The sequence below is a fragment of the Sciurus carolinensis genome, unplaced genomic scaffold, assembly GCF_902686445.1.
Source record: "Sciurus carolinensis unplaced genomic scaffold, mSciCar1.2, whole genome shotgun sequence".
In the NCBI taxonomy this organism is placed as follows: domain Eukaryota; kingdom Metazoa; phylum Chordata; class Mammalia; order Rodentia; family Sciuridae; genus Sciurus; species Sciurus carolinensis.
Window position 1 is genome coordinate 171,548 of NW_025920117.1, and position 19,923 is coordinate 191,470.

The window sequence follows — 19,923 nt, forward strand, 5'->3', positions numbered from 1 at the left end:
GAAAAATAAATATCTTATACAGAAGTCATTCTTATTTTATACTAATAAGCCATTAGCCATTAGTTTGTCATCTGAGGTTAAATCAGTACTACTTAAAAAGGTCTATCACCTCCACAATCTGAATTTCCAGAACTATTAAGTAAACCTAAACTAAAATCATCTGACAAATGAGAAATAAAATAAATACAAACCACTGTTAGCTAATGTTTATTCTGAAAATACAAGACAGCTCAACATTAGAAAATCTAGTTACACAACACATTGAACTAACGAAAGATAAACATTATTATCTCAAAAAAAGAAAAGACATTTTGCAAAATACAACACTAAATAATAACAAAACTCAAAATAGAAAGAGAACACCTTTAATAAAGGAAAGCTACCAAAAACCTTTAGCAAACATTCTTAAAAAGAGACTCCTCAAGCAGTCTTAACTAAACTCAAGATCAGGCAAGTTTGCCTCCTTTAATACCCTCTCTGCTGGGCCATAGCCAATTTAAGGAGACAGTATAGTAGACTGGTTAAAAAATCAGGCTGTGGTTCCGGATTGCCTGAGTTTATGTTCTGGCTAGCTGACTAAACTTGAGTTAGCAAATCACCTTTCTATCTCTCACTATATTCACTTTTAAAATACATAGTAGTACCTATACCTCATGTGTTGGCTTAGAGGATTAAATGTGCTAACGCATTCAAACCATTTAGAATACCCAGCACATACTAAGTACTGAATAAAATATATGGAGTTGACAAAACACTTTTTCCCCCAATATTTCATTTCTTTAAAAGAGACTATTTTAAAGCAAAATTAAAAATGGTTGTATCTGTTCCAGTAAAGTTCCCCACACCCCTTTTTTTTGTTCACTCACCTTGTGTAGAAGTTGCCTTTCTTTGCTTCATCCTGCAGAGCAGCAAGGGAAGTGACCTCCTTTATTCTGCCATCTTGCTGTTCAGGATTTACATCTTAATTTAGAAGGTCCTCCTCTTAGAGCAGTGAGAGGACAGCACTGACAGCCACAAAACACCTTTCAGGGAAGCAGCTGAAACACCAGAAAGCCTAGGTCGCACACAAGCCTTGAGCGCCCTCGGCAGCTGAAGAGTGTGAAAGTCCGAGGGCGTCCGCGCTAAAAGATGGAGCAGGAACAATAAAAGACACTGGCGCTCCAGCGCTCCCAGAAGTTGCAGTGAAGGGCCCGCACGCCTGGGGTGGGGCGTACAACTGGGCGGAGTTAGCGCCCTGCTGGCGTGGGGACGCAACGGGTTGCGGCGGAAGGACTGCGCAGGCGCGGCGGTGGCTGGGAGGCGGGACCGCGCAAGCGTCTTAGAAGGTTAGGTAACTGCGGCGCTGCGACGGAGATCCCGGAAGATGGTCGTAATCAAGGACTTGTGAGTACGTTGGAGGGGCGAAAAGGGTTTGGGATGGTGACGGTGGGAGAGTCATTGATTCAGAAATGGTGGAATATTCCTAAGATGTATTGAGCTCCCGACCAGCCGCTCCCCGTCTCCCCGGTGAGCACTCCCGGTCCACCTCAGGGCCCTCAGCAGCGCAGCCCGCAGACCCTCCAGGTGTTGCGGTGGTAACAAGGCGTTCCTCTCCCCCTGCATGCGGGTGGCGGCCTGCGGCCCGGCATGTGGCTCTGGAAGGCACGACGGGGAATTTCCACTGGAACCGTGCGCACCCGGGTCTGCTTGGGGGCTTTCCCAGGCCTGCCGGTGGGTGGGTGGAATCGTAGCTTCTTTCCGAGGGCAGGGAAAAGCCAGTGACCTGAGGGTGATTTATTGCCCAGGGTGGAGTCTGCTTGTCACCCGCAGAAGATGCGATTGCCAGGTGAAGGCAACCCTGACTCCCAGAGGTTGGCCCCCTGAAGTTTCTGTGGCAGCCAGTAGACTAGATAAGCCGTGTTCCTCTGGGAAGCTCAGTTGCATCACTGGAGAGCCTTCTCCCTGCTCAGGAGTCTCACTCCCCAGATGGCTTGGCTCTCCGGGACCCATCTACTTCAGGAGGTGAAGGTGAGTCTTTAAACACATGCCCCGTCAAACAGGGGTTTTCGGGTTCATCAGTGGCTAAGTGATTTTGTTGAAAACTTTAGTTTTTCTCACTATCAGGGTCTGTTAATGCCACAGAAAATCTGGTTGACAGTAAATGTTAAGCTGTCACACCTGGTTTCTTACCTTTCTATCCCTTTCATGGGAAGCTAGGGATTTTTAGTATGACCCATTGTTTATGTTTTATTTTTTTCCTTCCAAATTCATGTGTTCATTTTAAATTCTTAAAAAAATTTTTTTCACTTAAAGTAGCTGTTTCCAAACACCTTAATTTTATCGTTAATTGTCCAACTATTAAAAAGTCACTCCTTAAATCCTTTAAGTCCTTCCTTAAATCCATCCAAAGACACACTGTCTCTTCAGAATTAAAATCAGTCTTTACAATAGCCTGCTAGGCCTTACACTGTTTTTTTTTTCCCTGCTATAATCCCATTTACTAATTTTTCCGTGCCCAGTCCAGCCTCCAAAGATTCATTGCTGTTTCTTTGCTGATCTACATGTGAGCTCATTTGAGGACCTGTTTACTTTTGTTCTCTCTGCCTGAAGTGTGCTTCCCTCAGTTCAGTTACTCACCTTTTTAGTTCTTTGCTCAAATAACACCTCCTCAGTGAATTCCTATTTTCCTAAATGTATTCTTTTTAAATATACTTTATTTTTATATGGTACTGAGGATTGAATCCAGTGCCTCACATCTGCTAGGCGAGCACCCTACCACTGAGCCACACCCCAACCCTAAATGTATTCTTAATTCAATTAAGCTCCACAAATTTGCCCATTTTTCCTCACTCTTTTAGACCCAGATTTTTAAATAGTCCTTAGCATGTTGCTCAAAAAACACTTATTAAATGAATTGATGATAACCTACTGATTTTTTTCAGTGACAATGATTCTGTGAAAAGATATTTTTGCCTTTTGCTGTAGAGTGAAGTTTTCTAATGAAAGCTCATTTATAATACTGAACTTTGGGTTTATGTAAAACTTTTCCTCCAATTTTTTTTAGCAGTGTATCGTACATTTGTTATTTTAATATCTGATGTAGATAATAGCAGATATTAAGACAAATTGAGGATATAATATAGGAGGAAATTGACTTGGCACAAACCACATAGAGAGTTGTAGGAATGCTTTTATGTCATATATCTAGTCATTTTTTTTCTTCTATTGGAATTACCTTGTCCTTCCAAAATTGTGAATTAAGTGTTCAGTTGATCCTTCAACAATTGTATAAGTCATACCAAACTAACTCTTGGGAAGTAGTTACCATTGAGAATCTGTACACTAGGCATTTTGCAAATCTTTTGCTATGAAAATTTAAATGCACTGAGATAATGAAAGTTGAATTGTGCCCAAAGTCTAATTATTTTTCATAAGGTGTGCATTGCCATTCTGGATGTTTACTTCTCTTGTCTTTCCTAGGGTTTTTTTTTTAACAGACTTTTCTTTAGGTAAAGCTGTTTCTTATTTAAGAAGTTCTTGTTTTTAGTACGGAATATGGCCTAGCAAAGTTTAAGTACTCAGTAATGTTGAATGACAAAATGATGTGCTACTTTTCCAGTCAACTTTCTAAAATTGTTTTTGGTCAGGAGCAGTGAATAGGTCATTCCTATATTAAAGATATTGGTAAACTAAAATACTTGGGCAAATATTTTTTTGTCCTACAAAACTCTTAATTTTGTAAAAACTAAAAGATTATAAATGACTTTCAGGCTGTATTAATTCCCTTCCATTTATTACTAAAGCAGAAGATGAAGTTGCCATTAGTGAAATGGAAAAAATAATCACAAGGATTTTCAGAGAAGTTTGTAAATTTTCAAATTGCTCTGAAAATTGAATTTTGCTTTTGGAAAATCATAGCCTGTCAGTTCCTTTTCCCATTTATTTTTTTCTATGCAAATCTTGAAGTTTCTTAACTCATCTCTCTGAATGTCTTAATCACTTTCATTTTATGAAGAATTTTCTTTGAATGTGCTACTAAACAAAAATGGGGATCGTCATAGTAGTATGTATTTGTTGAAATTACTCAACTATGATTCCTTTTGGTTTTGTGAAACTTTAGGGAATACTTTTCTTTCCTTTCTTTCTCTTCTCTACAGTCCCCTTGATTCAGGCCTTTATTAATAACACTTAAGGAGACTCTCAAAATACTTATTTTCCTCATTCTCCTGACCCTCAGTGCTTTTAACCACCTCTGGACAACTGTAGTTACATCATTTACCTCATGGAATAACCTCTCAGGACCCCTTTTTGCCTTATTAATTCATTTAATTCATAACATAGTGTTCCAAGCCCTGAAAATATGTCCCAACCTCTGTCTTTCTAACTTTTCCTCCTCCAGTGTATGTCCTGTTTACTGAGACATGGAGCAAGTTAGTATGCACCCGGAGGGAACAACTAATATGACAAGGGATTTTTAACTATGGAGGGACTTAGAACAACTTTGCTCTTGAGAATTGAAACTAGTGATCCTTGTAACTTTAAGATTCTCATCATTTTTGGTATTGTAAGTAAGAAAGAGTGATGAGTGATGCTTAGTTGAGGGGGAGGGAATAACAGGAGGTGTTTTTGATTCACATTGGAGATTAAAATTATGTGAACATTCAGGGTAAATATTTGAGGGGAATATGGAGAGGGGGCAGAGGTGCTGCTGAAATGAAAACAAAATGTGACATTCTGGGGCATACTAATACCCTCTTCACATTGTGTAAAAGAAAGCCAACAGAATGTGTAGTTTAAAACAAATCATCAGTAATGTAAACAAGAGACAATTACATTAAGATAAAAGGAAGGAGACGGCAGCTGAAAAGAATTGGAATGAGTAAAACTATTGGGAATTTTCTGTAAAATGACAATTGAGATGACTATGAAGTGGTGTGTGTATGTATTTTCCCCTCCTTTTAAAAATAAAAGACTAAGGGGAACAAGTAGGGGGAAAAGGAATTTGCTATCTTTGAACTCAGTATTATGAGACAATTAATATACAGAAATGACTTTGGTTTTCACATTTTATGGCAGAAATGGTTAAGGGTGGAAATAAGGGATCTCTCTGTAAAAACCTAGAGAAAATGCAGTATTTCTATGTATAGTAATATACAATAACATATTTTTAAAATAATTCCTCCATACAGCATTATATGTAGAATGGACTATAAACATATCCTTTTAGTGTGTCCATTAACAAAATTCTTGGAAAGGATCAAATACCTATCAACCTTATTGTATCTACCCTGGAAAAAGTCATTTTATTTATAAAGTTCAACGTAGTTTCCTTAATAAAAATTTTTTAATATTAGTTTGAAAGGATATCCCTTACTTTTATCATATTAAACTTGAGCAATTGGATAGTAGAGAAACAGTTTCTGGAAACATTTTTTTCATGAAATTCAAGATATGTATTCTTTGAGAAGTCTCATAAAAGAAAATCCACAGCATGTATGTGGTGAATAAAACCATCTAAAAATTGATGAGACATCCTAACCAGTCTACAAATAATACATTCTGTACCCTGTGATTTTCAATGATGAGGGTTTTTTTCCTTTTTTTTTCTTGTTTTTTTACTTATAAGACCTGCTGCAACTGCATCTTTGGGGTCCTGGAACAACAAGGACACTCAGTACAAATGATCATTGGGATTCAGGAGAGATAGCTTTTTTTCCTTCAATTTGAAAAACCTTTCTTAGGGTTGTAGGATTTGCAAAGACTCCCTTGCATAAGTGGCATAATTTTATTTTCAGGTTTAAGAGTCCTATCATTTGAATCATTGGATTTAAAGTGAAAGATCCTTTAAATCTAGAGATCTGTGTTTTAAAACCTTTCAAATGTAATATGTATTCTTTTATCATTTTAGCAGTATGGTTTTGCCATGTTCTGTTTAGGGGGTGATTGTTTTTGTTGTCATAATTTACTTTGATATGTTAATCTAAACTCATCTCGGTCATGTTCGTTTTTTTATTTCAGTCTTGTTGCAAAATGAATTGTGGTGTTTTACAGATAATCAATTGCAAAAAAATTTCTGTTATAGTGCTTTTTTGGCAGAGTTTGAAGAATGAAATCTGAAGGAGGACAGCAAGTTCAAGTCCTGCCTCAACATTTTGTAGAAGCCCTAAGCAACTAAGCCAGACCTGTCTCAAAATATTTACAGAGGGGTTGAAGATGTAGCACTGTGGTAAGCACCCTGCATTCAGTCCTCTAAACGAGTAAAGTTTAACCTGTGCATGAGTTCTTTTTACACCATCCCAGAGAAATGAGACTCTAGCCTTAACTTAAGTCATTTCAGGTTAAGTAGCTCACTACCTAGAAAAGCAACTCCTTTACTGTTGGACATTTTAAACATTTTTCTTCTTTAAGCCAGAATCTGCTCTCTCTTAATGCTTGCCTGTTGTTCACACTTTATCCCACTTGGGAAGTGAATATCGAGTCTGGCCCATCCTGCCTGGAGCAGCTTTTCAGACTGTCTGATGGTGGCTCTCCTACCAACCCTGCTAGCTGCCAAGACATTTTGTTCATTTTCAAACATAATAAGGTTAAACGTCCCAGCACATTTATTTGTCCTAGTAAAACAGGACCCCTAGACTTCCTCACAAACTAGTCTTATTGCTGTATATGTCATAGTTGTTCTTTGAACTGAAAACAGTATTCCAGACACAGTCTGAGCAACATCTAACCATGAGAGCTTATTGTCTTCCTTGATTTGCTTGTGCCATAGAAATATATCACCTATAGAGTACCTGTGTCCTGCAGTTGCAGCCACCTGCAGTAGAGCCAGAGATGAAAAAAGCAAAAGCTGTTTGTGAAATTAAGATATATGTAGCAAACCTCATTAAAGTTTCTGGATCCTTCTGGTACTTGTACTCAGTTCCTGCTTGCTTGTCTGGTTTTCCTAGAGCTGTCAGGTGATTAGAAGCAGCAAATTGGAAGTGGGACCAAATAAACCTGATAACTTAAAAGGTGACAGCTGTCAGAAAACAGGGGGCCAGGAATGGAGACACTAAAAAAGTGCAGCTGTCTCGCACTATTCAATGTAGACTTGAACACAGCTGTATGAGTCTTGCTAGTACCTGAAATTTACTGTGTTACAACACAGTCAAGATAAGTCTGAACCCCTATTTATTTTCACAATTAACTGTTTGAACTTAAAATGACACTTGACATTTGTCATTGTTAGGGTTTGTTTGTTTCAGCTGGTTCAATCAGTTTGTTAAAATTGTTCTGAGTCTTGATGTTGTCACTCAAAATTCTCACAGGTTTTCTTATATGCAGATTTAGTAAGCATGTCTTCTGTCTCTGCTGAAATTATTCTTAAACTGAGAAGAAGAGAAAAACCTAGTAGCATGCCACAACTTATTAACACATTGGTCACTTTTTCTGGACATGGTCATTTAGTTTTTTCTGTATGAATGTTGTTACTCTGTTGTTCAAGACCAAGTTCACCTTTTGGTTGAGACATTTTCCTACTATTTATGTATATGACTTTATTACAAGGTGTATTTTAAAGGACTTAAGGATTGTGGCATGACTAGACTAACCCTAGTGTTGTATCAGTCCTCTTTGCAGTCTGTAGTTCCTAGACCCTCATTTTTGGAGCATTTGAGAAATTTGCTTGGTTCCGCCTTCCTAAACCCTTCCAAATTGAGTAAGATTGTGTGTGTGTTTTAAGTTAATCTGCAAGATAGCATCATAGCCCCACTTTGTATTTTCAGTTTACAATGACCCTTATTTTCTCAAATAAAATTTTAACTTTGAATTATGAGTTCTTAGAAATAGATTTTTGTGCCTTTACTTTGATAATGTAAGGAAAATACTTCTTTAAGCTATTTTTATTGGAAGAATGAAGTTTAGTCAAATTTGAAGAGATTGGAGCTGATTTTGTGCTTTGACTTGGTCACTAGAATAATTAAACCTGAGGAACTTTGTTCTTTGCTACTTATGGGAATCTGTAGTGGTGGAGAATGGTGCTGTTTCCTTCTCAATCATTTTTCACATTAGTTTTCTACCCAGTTACTCTGGGATTGAAGTAAACTGTTGATAACAGTCTTGAACCCTGTTTGAACACAAAAGTGATAATATTTGATAACAAAGTTCTTTGAATGATAACTATAGAAAAGTTGGTGACTCAGGTGAAAATATATCTAATGTATCTCTCCTCACAGCAAAGTTCCTACATTTGTGAGAATGATTACCCCCAAGGCTTCTTGGTGTTTCATGAGAGCCTGAAACACTTACTCCTTGTCCCCAGCAGCATGTCACCCCTCTGCCCTGAGGTTGAGGTGAGAGAACTCCCAGTGCCCAGGTTCTTGAGAAGGGTGGAGGTGATGGCACAGGAGTGACTACTTGGGGTTCCTCTCGTGGGTCTTGTGAAGGGCATAGGTTTGCTTCCAAATGGCAGCCCACACTGGCGTCCTTGCTCACGGTGCTGGCTCTAGGGACTAGTATTACTTGAGGATAGATCTGTTGGTAGAGTCAAAGCATGGCATGGTGCTTGTGCTGGAAAAGGCTCTTGTATGCCCAAGCCCCAAAAAACTAGTGAAAGATTGCTGTCATTTTCCTCTTGGGTTTTTACAGAATGAATATATGAAAGTAATTTCTTCATTAAAATTGAGTCATGACCCAAACAAGGCTTGGGAAAATTAGAAAATGTAAGTTTCAGTCTTTCACGTGCAACACAGAAATCCCTAGAAAAGGTAATTACTGCATTTAGTTTAGTTTGTCATCAACAAAGTGAAGTTTACCTGCATTAGACCAGCCACTGGCCACCTCACACTGCGTCAGATTTAGGTGAGACAAGCAAGCAGCCAAAAATAAATGGGCTTTCCCTGTCAGTCCCTTGCCTTGACACTTGAGTTGACTTTGGTGAGATTGCTGTTTTCATCAGCAGTTCTATCTGGAACAGAGAGAGTGGATCATCAAAATTCACCAGATAATCCCCAATTCAGTTTTAACCATTAGTGTAGATTGCCTTCATCTCTGTATATTTGCCAGAGCTTCTCTAACGTAGCAGAGTTGATTGCTTTCATTTTCACCTCCTCTCCACTTTACTGGGTTATGTGTTGATGTCAGAGAAATGACCAGAAGTCAGGAGGGAGAATGTACTTTGAATAATTTACAAAAATGTTGACAAGCTCCTGATTTGTTATCAGTTAATGCACATTTATCACCAAAGCATGCTTCAAGAACATCAGCAATGACTCAGACATGTAATCCTTAAGTTGGGAAACTTGGAAGAGCATCTGGCATACTTGGTTGATGCACTGAGAACCTGTGGTCCCTGGACCAACAGTAGCATTAGGAATGTAGATAAGGGTCACGAGCTCTAAAGTGGGCTCCAGTAGTTGGATTTTTGATGCACACCCCAGTTTGGTAACTACTCTGTTCTAATCATAGGGCATACTATTAGAGGATTGCAAGTAAATGATTGTGGTAAATTCTATTCTTAGTATTCTATTTTGTTATTGATGCCTTTTAATAGAACTTTTGAATTTTAATTTGCAGTACTTCAGTTTTCTTTCAAGTCAGTTGACATTTCATGTTTTTTTTTCTTAGTAATTCTCTAAAATTTAGGGTCTAAATGAGATGATTTGATATGTTTTAATCTTTATGTGGGTTAATATGTCATTTTCAGTCCTCAAGTGGGTGTATCTGTCAGCAGTTTTTAAACAATTCCTAATTGGTTCATAGAATTTCAGAAATGTATGACCAACATAAAGTATAGAGGAATCAACCTCATACTGAAAATAAACTACTTTGGGTTAAACAAATTCAGGAGAGGCTTTGGAGCATGTGGTACTACTTGAAGCCTGATTCTGAGTCTCCCATGCTAGCATATGACTGAACAGCTTTCAAGACTTTGTTGTATATCATTTGAGTTAACACAGGTCAGATGCACTTGGTTACATAAATTATATCTAAGGACTAACAAAATGTGATATTGACAGATTTCTGTTCATTTTTCAGTGTCCCCCCTTATTTGGGCAGTGCTTAAGGGCATAATGATTTCCAGATCCCTCAAGATTTCAGACAACTAAACTTGATATGTAATTTTCAGTTTTTTTCTTCATAATGTATGCTAAAATTCAAGATAGAGGTTATGTATGTAAGTCTAATAGTTTTACCTAATAAAAGTAATCTAGATTTTCTTGTTTCATTTCTCTCTGTCATTTATAAGTACACAGTTTGGATCCAAACATATGGAAAACTGTTGAAATTGTCCACATAGACATTGCAGATCAAAGTCAAGTTGAATCTGCACCAAGTAAAATCCCAGTTGATGGTATTTTAATGTGTCCCCTTTTACACATAAAAATGATTTTCTTTCTTTCCTATATGACCTGTATTTTCACACTAAAATAAGCCTGGAGCTCAGCCTCAGCAAAGAGACAGACTCAGAGTGAGAGAAGGCAACTTGTTTCTGTGTGAATCTTGCCTCTGTGGAAGTGATTCATTTTAAGAAATTCCAGTATACCTGGTTTACATAGGTGTGTGTTTTCATTGAAGAAAGATTGTTTACAAGAGTCTTCTCTCTTCAGTTCCTTTAAAATGAGACCGTTATACTTTTCAAATGTGTTTAAGAAGGCAGAATTTTAATTTATACAAAGTTTTCAGTAACTGAGCTAAGGCTATGGTTATTATTCGTGGAAAATATTTCATGTGCTATACCTTAAGTTAACTGTTTATCTTTCTATTTTGATCACTATTTTTTTATTTTTTTATTTTTTTATTTTTTGGTGCAGTGCTTGGGATCAAACCCAGGGACTTGTGCTTACAAGGCAAGTGCTCTACTGACTGAGCTATCTCCCCAGCCCTTGATTACTATTAAATGTAAATATTTGTTCTTCAGGCCTTTGACTTATATTTTTGCCATAAAAACACTCCTCATGCCAAATTAAGACCTTTATATTTTGTTGCTGAGGTTTGTGAATATTAACTCAGATCTTATTTTATGGCGTGGCAAGTACCAGGTGGATTTGCAGGGCACCTTTACAGATTTTTTACCAATGAAGATAACCAGTGATCTCTTTCTGCTAATCCAGAGAGCCAAAGCTTTGGGAAAGTAATAGCACCCCTTGTTTTGTCAGGTCAAGCATAATATGTTCAGTCAGAATCACCTTCCTTTTCTATTTTTAGTGTTTATTCTCTGACCCTATTAGTAGTGTCAGCTGAACAGAAATGACTCTACACTGATGTTTCATTTTGCGTTAAAATATGAAAGTAAACCTAAAACAAATGTCCCTGACCTTTGCTCAGAAATCACAGGAATCAGAGCTGACAGCAGGGACCATATGCCTGACTGGTCCCCACACTGCTAGAGCTGCTCCCCTATTTAGAAGTGCAAATACTGAGAAGGAACCTTCTTCAAATTTAGTTGTTCTGTGATTTGAAGTTATTTTAATTTTAAGGTTATTTCTACCCTTGAAATTATATGTGGAATCTTTTTCTAAACCTTAGAAGTGAGGGTCATTCAAATGAGGTGTCTGTGTTAATGTCTTTTATTTCTCTCAGTATCTTTTCTAGCCATGTTTTTCTTTATGTGACAGATGATGATAGGAAGAACAATACCTGAGAGCAATGAATGAGTCAGTTTACAGATCTCAAGTCATTGGTCACAAGAACTCTGTGGCACCTTGGGGACAGGATACCCCGGAGAACGCATTCAGGTGTTTTGGTGTTTGAAACACTGTGGTGGCCAATCAGAATGGTTCCACTGATCTGGTCTTACTGCTTGTAGGTTTGCAGTTGCTGTTGTTCACCAACAGAGTGAGGGGCACCTTTGGTTTTGCTGGGGGCATGAAAGCAGTTCTTTGTTCTTGTGCTAAGGAAAGATTGCTATGGGTAGAGTGACTGGAGTGAGGCAGGTTATATAGAACCCCAGAGGCCCTAGTTCTCTTCCTTCCCTCCCAGGGCCTCTGGAACAGAGTGAAGGCTCTACTGGCCTGAGAACGCCCAGGGACAGTGCTTGAGGGGGGCTCTGGTGGAAGCTTTGTACATGCAGAGGCCCCAGGTGGTTCTGTGTGAGTGATGGTGCTCTTCTGGCTAGACAGTGGACGAAATGGTTTGGCCTGTCCTTGTGGGTCAGTGGAGATGCAGCCAAGACATGTACTGAAATGAGATTACCTTCAAACTGAAGTTCTGAGGCTCTGCCCATTTTATCTTGGACAAGTTATGTGACCCTCTGCACTTTCATTACTTCATGTAAAGTAAAGGTTAATTGTCTCTCAGGGTAACATGTGAGTATGTAAAACAGTGCAGTTCATGGTCCTCATCATTGCTGTTCTTAGTAACTGCAGTGGTGGAGGAGTTCTGAGAGTCTGCATCTACCCAGCCTCGTGTGGAAGCGTGTACTCACCTGTTTGTGTGTGATTTTGTTTTCCAGTGTTCATGGCTCATGTTTTCCAAGTTATATTTTAAAGATGAGTAGATGCAAGTTTACAATATGATTTAAAATTGTATTGAACTTGTAGTAGTGTTCTTTAATGTGACAAAATACACACAACATAAAATTTACCATCTTAACATGTACATTTAATTCAGTAACAGTGTGTTCAGTGTTGTGCAGCAGTCATCACTTCTAGTTCTGGAGTATTTTCATCACTCTAGAAGGACAGCCTGTACCACTGATACTTCCCACTGCTGCTCACCCACCACCTTTGGCAACCATGAATCTCTAAAATCTCTTGGGATTTCCCTGTTCTGGATATTCCATATAAATGGAATCATAGGATGTGTGGCCTACTGTGTGTGACTTCTTTCTTTACCTGATATTTTTAAGGTTATTTCTTGTTGTAGCATGTGTCTACTTCTTAGTGAATAAGTAGTACTTCACTATGTGGATATAACATGTTTTGGTTATCTATCCATCTGTCCAATCATTTTGGCTATTTCTAACTCCTGACTCTTGTGAATAGTACTGGTGTGAACATTTGTGTCACAGACTTTTGTCTCTGTAATTTTACTTGTGGATAATTAAAGTACAACTGGTATGTAGGAATTGTGAAACCTGACATTAAAAAGAGAAACCTAAATATCCACATTTTTCTGCTATAAAGAGGGTGAGTGACCCTTTCATGGTGAAGGTGCCTGTGACAGTTTTAAGCCTGAAAGTGACAAGAGGAGAGCATTGCTCTGCCTGAGGTTGTGCAAAGGCTGGGGTGAGTGATGGGGAGGGACAGAAGGCCCAGCCCTTAATCCATGGAGGAGGTAACAGTGAGAGCTCCTGGGTCAGGGACTCTGCCCTTTCTTCTGCACATCCTGCCTGTTCGCTGTCCTGGGATGGAAAATTGCCCCCATACTTATCTGTTTAGGTCCTTCCCCCATTGTTTTGGCTTTGGCTAGTTGTTTTAGCTTTAGCTTCTATCACAAAGGCCTGGTCTCTACCTGGAGGTTGTTACTTTTTATCATATCCCGTTTTTTTGAGTTTGTTCCTTTGATTCTGCTCTTTTCATGTAATTTTTTTTACTTAAAAATTCTAGTCCATTCTGTTGGGAAAATGAAGAAAGGCTTAAGAATGCATTTGCAATTCTAAAATAGCAGTGTTACAGCAACCAGCAGAAATGCAACCCTGGGATAGCTGTCCCATATAGGTGTGGTCCCCCAAGAGGCTTATGGTCCAAGCAAGACAAGACCAGTACCTTAAAATAGCTAATAGGCAGCAGGCAATTACATATGATCCAAAGTGCTGCAGAATTTCAGAGAAGAGACAAGTGATCTCTGAGAATATGGATCTGAAAGGGCTAAGTGGAAGCCCTGTCTGGGCTGGGTGAGTTTTTGTGGGTGGAGTAGTCTCTCCCCACTCATTATACTTCTCCCTCCTACCCTTATTACTGTGACACATACATCTCTTGGTTCATTTCTCTGTTTCTCTTCCAAAGAGAAATTGAACCGCAGAAGGAAGAGTCTTTGTACCATTAACCTGTTTCCCACACTCCTGCAACAGTATCCTAGACTTAGTAGGTACTTGGAGAATGTGTGTTGACTGAGTGAATGAGTTGTAGTCAAGCAGAATAGAAATGAAGGCTAAAGGTCCATTTACCATGGAGTTGGTATAGTTTTGGGAACTGAAGAAGACCTCACCTACCTAGGCTTTGATTTCCAATCATACTTCGCATAATTCCAACAGTTTGTTGGCACCCCTCATTTGTTAGAGTGGAGTGTCTAGAAAATGGAGCTGAGGAAATTCTACCTGTCCCCCTCAACCCTTGCAATTCTGCTTGTTTGACATTAGTCTTGACACTAAAATTTACTTTGAACACACAGTTCTGTAGCTACAGAAAGTGGTTGCAGGACTGACCTCTCAGGTGAGGATACTGGAGCCCAGATAAAGTAGTTTTTCTCAAGACCACTGGGCAAGTACCAGCAGTGGACATTCTAACCCTAAATCTAGCTCTGTCCACTGACCCTCTAACTCCATCCAAGTGAGGGACCCACTATGTCCGTCATTTTCCTTTCCTCAAACTAGCCTGCCACCAACTATGTCCTGTACTTTCCTGTCCCAGCATACTGCCCGTCCTCACCTCCCTTGTGGGACTCCTTGTTCTCTGTACAAAGCCTATGTGTCTTTCAAAATCTAGGTAGGATCCCACTGTCTCTGGGGAGACTTCAGATTCACCTGAGGAGCTTGAGGATGGTGAGGAAACTGACCTGTGGGTAGAAAGCTTACATTGGAATATAAAAAGTTGATGTCAGCCTGATAATGTCTGGCTTGGCAAAGAGGAGAGGAGAGCAGCATCCACACTGCTTGCCTATGGGAGTATAAATTGGTAAAACTGGTCTAGCAGAATTACCAATATACATGTCCTTTGACCAATCAAAATTCCACGTGTAGGAATTAGCTCTACTTGAAGTGGGTGTGATAAGTATACAAACCTAAAACTGTCTAATGTCTAAATGTTTCTCCCTTTAGTCAGAAACGGATTCAAAAACATCATGGTACATACATATGGTGGAGTTCATTGCAGTCATTAAAAGGGAGAGTGAACTCTATGTGTACTGACAGAATCCTATTTAAGATAATGGGAAAAGGATGAAGAAGGATATGCTTAATATGCTTTCATTTGTTACTTTTTTTTCCTTCTTTTAGGTACTAAGGATTTAACCCAGGGACATTTTACCACTGAGTCACATTCCAAGCCCTTTTTATTTTTTACTTTTGAGGGCCTTTCTAAGTTGCTGAGGCTGGCCTCAAACTATGATCCTCCTGCCTCAACCTCCCTAATCACTGGCATTTATAACATTTTAAAAGGGAGAAAAAATATATCCTTGTGCATGTATTTGCTTGCTGATGGTGTAGAAGAATTTTTAAGGCATTGCTGGCAATAGTGATTTCCTTAGATGGGAAATAAACGGGAGGGTTGAAGATGGATGTAGATATGTGCAAAGGTTTGGGGGGAATGTCCTTATTAATTGTTTTGTTTTTTTCTTACCCTTTTTCTGATCACCAGATCAGTACCCAGATAATGTAGCCTAATCTAGGGAATGACTTCCCATCAATCCTCACCATAATCCATTAGTTAGAGACAAGTCAGAGATTCCATTTGCACTTAAAGGAGGGCATTATATGAGAGCACAACTCATTATGGGGCAGGGATCACCTTAGATACCTTACTGCCAGAGCAGTAGTCAATTTTCAAAGCTGAAAACTTGTTCCTTGAGGGTGGGAATGACATTAAAATAAAGTGCTGAGTGGCAATAATAAGCCAAATGAGGTGGGGGTGTGGATGGGTGGGGAGGCCTGTACCCAGTGGGTTGGGTCAGCTGTGTTACCTTGAGAGGGAATAGTGGGTTGGGTAATTAGGTGGAATTCCCTTTCTTCCCAAATTTGCTGAGTCTGCCTGTGTAGAGGACCAGGACAGTGGAGGCCTGCATTGAATGGGCACTGGATAATAGACCCACCCCCCAGATGCCTCAACTCAGCTAGGGCATCCCTCTCCTGCCTGGTACACAGGGCACCCATCTTCAACCAGGCACCGACTTGTTGAGGACTTTGCTAGGTGGCTGTGGCTGTGTTCTACCTTTGTTTTTTCTCTGTGCTACTTCTGTTGTAGGGCAAAAGCCCCTTCCTCTGAGTGAGAGATCATGTAATTAATTAGAATTTGTCTCCCTCATCTGTGTGCCTGATCTGGTTGCCTGTGCCGTTGTGAATGCCCAGAAGTTAGAGCAGTGTGTCTGCCTTTTCCTACCCAGTATAAAAGTTGATAAATTTTGACCCTTTTTCCTTCAAAGAAATGGATTGGTGGTGGTTTGGAAAAAGAAAAAAAAAAGCAATCTGGAATTTGATGGAAGTTTGAAGATCTCTGAGAGTTCAGACTGTGGCTCTTCTACTTCTCGAGGTTTTTGTCCTTCCTTGTCTGACTTAATTGAGTCATTTTTTTTCTTTCTGTTGAACTGCTCTGGGTTTTTTGAGTGAGCTAATGTTTTTAACAACTTTAAGTGATTGACTTCTTCTATATTAGTTGCTTTATCAACAGTTACATTAGAATTTTGAGAGGGTAATTACTTAAGTCCTGTAAGAATCTGGACAGATATAAAAGTAATTGGGGAATACAAGAAACTAAGAAATTTTTTCAAAGTGAAACTTGATGCAACTCCACCTGGTGGGGATTTCTGTCATTGTAGGTGGATTTAATATAAACAAAACCCCAGACATTTTAATTCAGTGACCGTTGATTACTTTTAGGCTTTAACTCTCTACTAGGTTGTCATATGGCTCCCATATATCATTAGTATTATGTAGGCTTGCTGTTTTTTGGTCGTTATTATGAACTGTTAACTTCATCATGTGCAGAAGAGATGTGATTTGATCCATGGTATAACTGAATACTTCACTAGATGCTTTGACATGTTTATTTAATCAAAGAGTGACATTGTCAGAATAACTCTAGGAACCAGGATTTGTTGTAAAAATCTGTCATTGTGACCCTGGTTCACAGAGTAGTTGCTACAGAAATCACATGTATTTTCATGGGTTGTTAGAATTTATTGTGGATACCTTATGGAAAATCAATATATGTCTACTGCTTTAGACAGTGTACTGTGTAATTCGTTAGAAGATAATATCATTTCCTGATGAAACAAGTGAGAAGCCTGGGATTTCTACTTAAATTTCTCCTCTCAATTTCTTTTGGCCCATGAGAATGTATCCACCATACAAAATAGATTTTCCTGTTTCCAGGGACAGAGGTGAAGGATCGTTAAAATGTTATATCCTCTAGGAAGTAAGGATCTTTCTGCACTCCAGCAGTCACAAAGCACACCATGCTCCCGCAGAACACATATCCTTACCCACAATTGCTGTCCATCCCCAGCCCCTCTAATATGCTTCCACACCCAGCCCCAATATTTTAAAACTAACCCAGGCATAACTCCTTAAATGTATTTCTCAGTGAATTGGGGGCTTCTGGGGGACCATGATAGTGCTGTGCCCATCAATTCTGTGTTTCTAGGACATAGAAAGATGCTTGACTCCTAATATGGAGTGAGCTTTTCAATCAAGTTTTGATGGATCAGGGAGAATTTGCAGTGTTTTTTAAGACTGGAGAATCACCTCAGCCTATGAGTTCAAGACAGTGATAGTCTCAAAACAAAAATGTGGGGGAGGCATTTTGAAGAAGTTGAAGTTTTTACTGCTCAAGTAGTAAATGAACAAAATACTACTTTATCTTTCTTTGCTGATTTTATGTGATGAAATATATATGATCGTCCTTCGTTTCTAAAATTTCTGAATTGTTTCTAAATGGAGAAATACTTTCTTCATCTCATTAAAGAGGTTAGATTAATTGTAATGAGTCATGGTGTCTAGCATAAAGCACCAGAATGTAAGTTAAAGTTTTTTGTTTTGTTTTCTTTTCTCAGTTTCTAAAGTTTTCATTGATAATAGTCACAGTAAAAAGTTGGGGATTCTTTACATGTCCTGATGAAATGCACATGCATATCTTTAACTCATTCCTAAAATATACACAGATGAGTCACTTGACATCTGCTTCTGCTTTTTTAAGGTATGAATTTGAATCTGGCTCCTTTTAATCATCCCCACCTCTTTGTCTAAGTAGCTTTCCATGATTTGTATACAGAAGTCACTTTCCAGGAGAGGAATACTCTTTGAAGTATAAGCTGAAGTGTACACATGATTAACATCAGAGAGACCTTCATTTTTGGAAGTAATTTGAAAGAAAATGAGCACTGTTTTAAAAAAAAGAGAAGTTGGAACCACATTTTAAGGCATTTATGTGAAGCCAAATAGGATCGTATCAGCCTTTCTCTATAGTACATGTTTTGTGACTTACAGGCTTTTTTTTGTAGTAGAAATAATGTTAATTGAAAATATTTAGGTTTATTCTTCTGAAAATGATATATCTTAATGTGTTTTCTAGATATCAATAAAAGACAAATATTAGTGGCATAAAAGTATTAAATTGTTTGGAAGATGTAACTGAAAAAATAGGTCAATTCCATGTTAAAACGCAACAAGCTTAAAGAGAGGAAAATTGTTTCTCTCCTGTGTAATGCTTTAATTTGTGATGAAATATTTTTCCTTTATGAGGCATTTCCAACACAATAGTTATACATTTTGGGGAACATAGTGATGTTTCACTGAAGATGATTTTCCCAAAAATGAAGAGACACAAGCTAGAAACTCATGTTCCTTATCATGTCTGGGTCTCAGGAAGGATATTCAGGGTGTCCTGGTTGATACATTCTTATACTAGGACTTCCCTGCAGAGCTCAGAATGTCCTCTCTTTTGGGGTTACCCAGTAAGCAGGGTTGCTCTTAAGATAAAACTCAGAATTCATTTATGTTGCTTGCTTTTCATATAACCCCAAGCATGGATTGAACCCACCCTCCACTTTAAATATTCACACACCCCTTGTTCTTACCGGAATCTGACTATAATGACCATGTCCTATTTGCCCTGAATCTCCCTCCTTTTTTCTGGTGATGTTCCCCAGGCGCCAATGTTCCCCCTGGGAATAACAGGGGAATGCTGTCTCAGCATCACAGCCCTTCTACAGCCCTGGTACATGCCCCAGTTAGCCACCCTTCCCTCCCTGGGCCTTCTGTTGCTGAACTCTGGACTGCATCATTTCTTTCTAGCAGAAAAACTTCCTGTGGCAGGTTTTTCAGCACAGGCTAAGCACAGGTTGTAGGTTCATTCACCAGTCACTTCTTTCTTTGGTACCCCAGAGGACACAGGCTGTCTCAGGTGAGAGAATGGACTGTTGATAAAGCTCAACTTGCAGTACCTGGAATCGTATCTCCCTCAGCACCTCCACCTCTTTGCCCGGTTTTGTCTTCTTCAGAAAACACATCCGTCAGCGTGTGAGGACCAGTTGTGGGAAAGTTCAGTCTATTGCATTCCTTGGAAGTAGTTATTCTTTTGAGTCCCTTAGGGATTCCAGTGAGCATTGTGACCAACTTAAGAGATTGTAGAGTCCTTAGGACCCAGGCCAAAGCACTTGAGTCCCTGTCAGTTCAAGGATTGTGTGTAATCACTTCATCCTTTGGATAATTTAAAATTTTAGACCTTATAACTGCCAGGACTAGTATAAAGAATAATAAATTTTCTTTCCCCCTTTGGCCCTAGTTTAAATTGGGCAGGGGAGAAGGGGTATTATTGCTGCCTCCTGAATCTCAACTCTCTCCAAGGTATGTTAAGTTCTTTACTTCTGAAACTCAAAGGGTACTTTGACTTCATCAGATCAACCATGTAGTTTGTGAAGGAAACATATCTACAAGTTCTGTTTTCATTATTTGTTTTTCCTTTTCCTTCCAGATTTCTCTGTTGACTACTGCAGTAAACTACCTTAAAGCCAATGTTAAGTCAGCTGGGGACTTAATTAGCCTGCCTACCACTGTATAGGGACTTTAGAAAGTAAGTTCTTTATATGGATACTGCG

The 19,923-nt window shown here is 38.9% G+C and overlaps 1 long non-coding RNA gene across 1 annotated transcript; it reads left to right on the plus strand.

The window, feature by feature from the left end:
* Positions 1-1,841: 1,841 nt before the first annotated feature.
* On the plus strand, positions 1,842-18,202 carry LOC124973586 (uncharacterized). Its single transcript, XR_007106685.1, has 3 exons — positions 1,842-2,007; positions 6,076-6,205; positions 18,078-18,202. It is a non-coding gene; the product is annotated as an uncharacterized LOC124973586 (long non-coding RNA).
* Positions 18,203-19,923: the final 1,721 nt, after the last annotated feature.